Source organism: Arvicanthis niloticus, chromosome 6, assembly GCF_011762505.2.
Source record: "Arvicanthis niloticus isolate mArvNil1 chromosome 6, mArvNil1.pat.X, whole genome shotgun sequence".
In the NCBI taxonomy this organism is placed as follows: Eukaryota; Metazoa; Chordata; class Mammalia; order Rodentia; family Muridae; genus Arvicanthis; species Arvicanthis niloticus.
In genome coordinates this window covers 64827767-64834566 of record NC_047663.1, presented here as the reverse complement: position 1 = coordinate 64834566, position 6800 = coordinate 64827767, and positions in this window count along the sequence as shown.

Genomic DNA, 6800 nt, shown 5'->3' with positions numbered 1-6800 from the left:
CAGACTCCTGTGCTCTGGAGCTTCACACTCAGCCAAGGCCTGTGCACAGGAATCTCAGGAATACAATTCATTCTACAGTTCCTACCAAAAGGTGATGGGTAATAATGGTCAACATGGCCAGACTTAAAATTACCATAGAAACATACCTCACATCAACTGTATGAAAGGATTTCTAGAAACATCTAACTGAGATCAGGAGATCCATTCTGCATATGGGCAGCACCATTGCATGGCCTGTGGTCCCAGGCTGAATAAAAAAAAAAAAAAAAGGCTGAGGACCAGCACCCAGCTCTCTCTGCTTCCACAGGCACTGTGACCAACTACCTCACAGCTCTGCCATCATGACTTCTCTGGCATGATGGTGTGCACCCTACAACTGTGAGCCAAGATAAATTTTTTGCTACTTAAGTTGTGCTGACAGGTATTTTGTCACAGCAACAAGAGTAGCTAATATACAGAGATAAGGGGCTGGAGAGATGGCTCAGTGGTTAACTTACTGCCCTTCCAGAGGACCCAGGATCAATTCCTATCACCCACATTGTGGCTCACAACCACCATGTAACTCCAGTTCTGATGCTCTCTTCCCACCTCTGTGGGCTCCTTCCTGCGTGTGATGTACATCACATATGCACACATATACAGAATAAGTACCTTTTACAGGAGAGAAGCTAGACACTAGCAAAATAGAAGCTACACACAATATCCCAGGAGCTCTGGTCCCTTGATACTCAGCCTTAATCACCCTGAACTTTTGATTATTTGTACAATAGAAATGATGGTATCTAGGGTCTGCCTGAAGAACCAGGATGCTGTCTTCAGGACATGAAACAGTGTGAGTCTGTGTACTCCAGGTTGTATCAGGTAGTCAGCAAAGTCATAACAGTTTTTCAAGTTGCCCTGACTAAGAACATCCAGACAAGTTTGGAAACAAAATGATGGCAATGAATTTACAGTTTAGGACTCATTCATTTTTGTTTCATTTTTATGTTTCTTGCTGGGTTTAAAGACAGGGTCTCACATCTGCTGTGTGAGGGCTCTACACTGTAATCGGCATACATTTTCTGCTAACTTCCTCACCAGTCTCAGCCTCCTCCACATCCATGCATGTCTGTGATGAAAGGAGTGACACATCCGAGCCAGGAGATGACTCAGTCATCAAAATGCTTGCTGTAAAATTATGATTACATGAGCTCAATCTGTCAGCACCCACGTAAATGCCACAAGTAGCAATGTGTCTTTCATGTCAACATAGAGGAAGTAGTCACAGGAAGATTCTTAAGGATCACTGACCAAATGACCTAGCCAAGTTACTAATCTCCACATTCAGTGAGAGACTGTCTCAGAAAGAAAATGAAGTGACATAGAGGAAGATACATGGCTTTGATGGCTTTGACCCCTGACCGACATACACATGTACACATCCACATATTAGCACACACACACACACACACACACACACACATACACAGAGAGAGAGAGAGAGAGAGAGAGAGAGAGAGAGAGAGAGAGAGAGAGAGAGAAGTGATGACATCCCAGAAATGCCCATATTAGCAGTTTCAAGACAGGGGTTTCTAACTCTGCAAGTTGGTAAAGAGATTCGTGTGTGTGTGTGTGTGTGTGTGTGTGTGTGTGTGAGTGTGTGTACAATAGCTTTATCTGTGACACACGGACCTCCAGGGACATTCAGAATTCTTCAGTTACAGCACACAGCTCATATTCTTTCTCCAAAGATTCATAAGACCTGATCCCTACCAGGATCATCGCAATGATGCTTTATATGGAGTTTTGATCCTGTGGTTTTGTTGTATATCATGATGAATGCTTCCCAAAGTCACCAGGAATCAAACACAGAATTAGAGAGCAATAGCACCCTACTAAAAATGTTTAATATGAAAGTTAAGTAGTATGTTGATTTGTTTAATTTTATCATCTCATACTTGAAAAACCAAGTGGAAAAATATTACTACACTCATGATGAAGACAGATTAATACTTAAACACGGTCAATGACTCGAGGCACATTGTGAACAAGACTCAAATTAGTCTTTAAATTGAACAAGAAAATTGTGCTATGAAAAAAAAAAGTATAGCCAGCACATTTTGATTTTGTGACTTTGAAAAACTGAGGCCTCAAATTTTGGTGAACTGATTCCAGATCCTATAATACTGTCCTCGTGATTCCATAACTGGCCATTCTATCCTACTGAGCATCCAGCCTTACACCATGTTACCAGAGATAGACAGATAGGGCTTTATATGGCCTCAATAGTGAGGGGTCCTGGTCCTGAGTGGAGCAGGATTTCAAGTGTTCTCTGAAGGAAGAGAAGGCTCTCACTCCTAGATTGGCCAGGTGACTGTGTGACCAGTGGGACGTGATCCTTTGCCAATTTCTGCTGTAAGTTTCTAGAGACAACTGTCCCCATTTGCTGATCTCCCATTTTCTGCCAGGGTACAGCTACACTGACAGAGGCTCTTTTGGGTTGAACATAAGAAGACTCTGTGGAGCTGCTAACATAATTTGAAGGGTCTGGTGAAGAAGTGAAGACATCAGGCAATTTGAAGACTATCATAACAAATGTTGGATCCCTCTCAATACATTGAAGGCATGCAGCTTCGGGGGCTGCTCTCAGTCAAAAGCTCCAGCTTAGATGCCACCTTATAGGATATAGGGCAAAAAAGATTCTACACCAACATATCACAACTAGCACAGAGATACACACATATTACATTCATGTTCTTTTGCACACAATCCATACTATCAAAGTTAGAGCCATCAAGAAGAATGAAGTTCTGCCAGTTTCTGGAAAACAAATGTGACTAGAGATGGCCATATTAATTGAATTAAATCACATGCAGAAAGACAAAGGGCACATTTTCTGTCATGTGTGGGTTGTAGATTTCATATGGACATACAGCCATACCTAAAAGTAGAAAAAATTCTAGAGCATAAAAGTGGATTAAGGGAATCAGAAATGGGGGAGGAGCACAGAGCAGGGTTATGTTCATAGCATATTATACATGAAAGTGGCCTTATATAATGCTGTATCATAAAATTCTAAAAACCACACATTTGCTCTTGCTACAAAGAAAGGAGTGTTCTTTATTCCAGCAGATGCCCATGGGAAAGCTGATCAGCCAATAGAATATTGTCACTGTGGGAAAATAGGCATCTGATTACCACCCAGGGACAGGTAACAGGGTATTTGTAGCTTGCTGCTGTGGCTCTATTAGCACTGGCCAGGTATATGACTCTCCAGTGCTGACAACCCTACTCTTCAACACTGGGAGGAAATCCATGTTTTATGCTAACCATCTCTGTGTTCTAAATATGTATAGTTTGCTTTTAGGATATTCTACACTGAAGACAATAATCTATCATTGATGATCCTGATCATGAATGTTGAATATTTGGGTTTCTTTTTTCCAGGTTTTCTGTGAGTGTGCACATAAACCACTTTTGAGCCAGAATAAATTGTTTACATTTGAGTCCTAGGAGACATGAATGTGACAGCCTGAATTCTCCAGGCTTCCTGTGGCTTGCTTGAAGCCGAGCTAGTAAGCCACAGGACAGCAGAATCACAGAAAGATAGGATGGAATGGCCACCTGAAATGACATTCAGATAAATAGATTTGTCCTCAAATCCTGAAGACACAGGGAGCTCTCAGTGACTTTCAGAAAGGTCAAGGAAACATAATAAAGTTGACCATCAAATCAGAATGAAACCAAAGGCCAGAGAATTCACTACTCCAAGAAGCAAAGCAGCCCCTACCCACACACACATTCACAATTTCTAAAAAGCTCAAATCAAGCATTACTTGAATTGCAACCTTCTTGTTTCATTGTGATTTCTATCTTTGTTGGGTTAGATTTCTCATGACAGAAGTGTTACTAGGCACCGGGCCCTCCCCACGGGGCCACCTGAGGTTCAGACAATGGCTACAAAAAGTTTCACTGACAAGACAACATCAATAGCCAGCACCAGTCTCACCTCCCAGGCTAGATGTTTCATAAAATAATGAACTAATTTTATGCAGTAAGTGGCTCTGCTCAATGGCAGTGTGAGAGACTCGGAGATGGTATGTTAAAGCCACTAACCATTCACCTACTGAGTGCAGAGTCAACCTATTCACACATCCTCAGCTCTGCTCAACAGTGTCATTCCCCCTGCATGGCTAACAGAAACTCAAGTAATCTGGCAAGTGGAAGAGTGCTCGGAAAAGACAGGCCTCCCCTCACCCTGACATTGCTTTTTGCTGGCATATACATTTTTCCCCTCTCTAATGGTGGTCATACAATTTTTTCCCTTTGCTAGCAGTTTATATAGAGCCCCGTGTGAATGGGTTCTGGTTAATGAGACTCCAGGAGAACTTCACTGGTAGCCATTAGGGGAAAATGTTTCTTCAAAGACAGAAGACAAATAAGCAGGTTATAGCAGTCTGCTTCCCCTTCTGTTCTTCTCTCCTGCCCTGACCTTGGTCTTTAAATTCTCACTTTTATATAAAGGCAACTATGTTACTATTATTTTATAGAGGGGTGGTTTGTGGTTGTAGCAGCTTCTTGGCCTCATGAGCGAAAAATAAAGAGATTTACAGACAAAAGAAAAAGAAAAAAAAATCAACCATAGAACTGTCAAGCAGTTGAACTAAGTACCTCGGGACATCTCTTGGCTCAAAACATCTGCTAAATGGAATTAGAAGTGTTTGCCATGTGAGGTAATTTCAGTCAGCGATCTCTCTCTTGAAAATTCGAAGCATCTAAATGGATGTAATTGTCACTGTCTTGCTAAAGCTCTGAGTCTACAAGGACTAGCCAGCTAGGGTAAAGCTTCAAGCCAGTCACCATAGTGATTTCTCCATATCCTGTGATTAGAGCATGTGGTGTCTTGAACAATAGATAGGCTCTGGTGGGTAACAGTATGGTGACATTTCCTATACTATTCTGTGGGCTTTGTGGGAAGCCTATCCTGGCCCTGGGAGTTTTGTTTAATATCTTATAACTTCAGGAAGCTTCTTTAGCCAATTCTATTTTATAATTTTATTTTCTAGCCCAAAAGCTCTTTTAAAATTTTGTCTTTAGGAGCTGGGGAGGTGACTCAGCAGTTAAGGCCATTGACTGTTCTTCTAGAAGACCTGGGTTCAATTCCCAGAACTCACATGTTGGCTCACACGCTTCTGCAACTCCAGGTTCAGTGGATCCAACTACATCTTCTGGTCTCCATGGGCACTAGTCACAGAAGTAATATTCATATATAGTCAAAAAAACCTATATGCATATAGTAAAAGGTTTAAAGTCTGATGACATAAGCTACTATGATGGCACATGTCTATAATACCAACGCTTGGGAGGTAAATGTGGGAAGACCAGGTACCCATCCTCATCTACATAGCAAGGTGAGGGGCAGTCTGGGATACCTCAGGTTGTACCTCAGGAAAACAATCAACAAAAAGAAAAGAAAAGTGAGACTGGAGAGATGCCACAGTACATAAAAAAAAAAAAAAAAAATGCTTGTTACGGAAACATGAGTACTGAAGGTCAGATTCCAACATTCATGAATAAAGAGGTGTGGCTTGTGTCTACAACCCAAGGGTTGTGGGAGGCAGAGACAGGAGGATTCTACTCTAGATCAGTGGAAGAACCTGTCTCAAGGAAATAAGGCAGAAAACAAATACTTAAACAGGAAAGCCAATGTCCTCCTGTGGCCTCTCTGCCTGTGGGTTCATAGGTACATGCATCCACACACATAGATGTGTGTGTACCACAGACATGCACAGATGCACAGAGAGAGGAGTGAGTAAGGGGAGGTAAAGGGAACAAAGAGGAGAGGAAATGAAAGAGAAGGAAGGGGAAGGAAAAGAGAAGCAGAAAAGGAAAAAAGAATCTTATACTGATGAGAATCCTAGGGAAGTAGAGGGCATGGGTCAGGTACCAAGTTCATGCAAAGCCTACACTATCTAGGGTGAACACTTACAGGTAGTGTCTTAAAAGCAGAGTGAAATTGGTTTTAGGATAAGCATAGCCCACCCTGATTTGATCTGTGATTCGCAGCTCGTCTCAGGACTAAGTCCATCCCTGTGATCTGGGGTTAGAATAAGTCCTGTCTTGCCATCCTCTGCTGTCAGCATCCCTTCCCTTCATCACAGTCAGCAATTCTGTGGGATTTTACATTTCTTTTTTTTTCTAAAAATGTGTCTTCCTGTGGCATTTTTCTTAATGTCCACAGAAAAAGATTGGGGGGAAAGATGTATGAAAGCATGCTTGCCCTTTAAAACTCAGTCACCAGTGTTGTGCTTACAGATTATTTCTTTCGTTGTTTTAAGCACAAACTGAAGCAAATCACCAAAGTCAGGTGGGAAGGAACAAAGTAAAGAGGGCGTACAAGCTGAGGCCTCTCTGTGCGTGATCAAACTGCTATTTAAAAACCACAGAGTACCAGGGAGCTCAAGAGAAAAAAAAAATGGGAAATTGAGGAATAGTTAGGTGCTTCCACTTCTCTGTGAAAGCAACCCTTCTGCTGCATCTGCCAAGGATAATTTAGGCAGAAACGATGGTGGCATTCATTAAAGGGACTAATAAGTGTGAGTGCTGGCCTGTAGAACTATCTTACTCTGTGAGTATAATAGGCCTGGTCTGAGAATTGACTCTAGAGAAGACAGATATGAATTTGAATGCTGTCTCTGCTGCTGAAGTAGCCGTAGGCACAACTGTAAAATAAAGCTAGATATAAGGCCTGGTCTCAGCGTGGACATGGCAATTAAATGAGATAGTGTGGTCAAGGACCCCTACCAAGAAGGAACTTATGA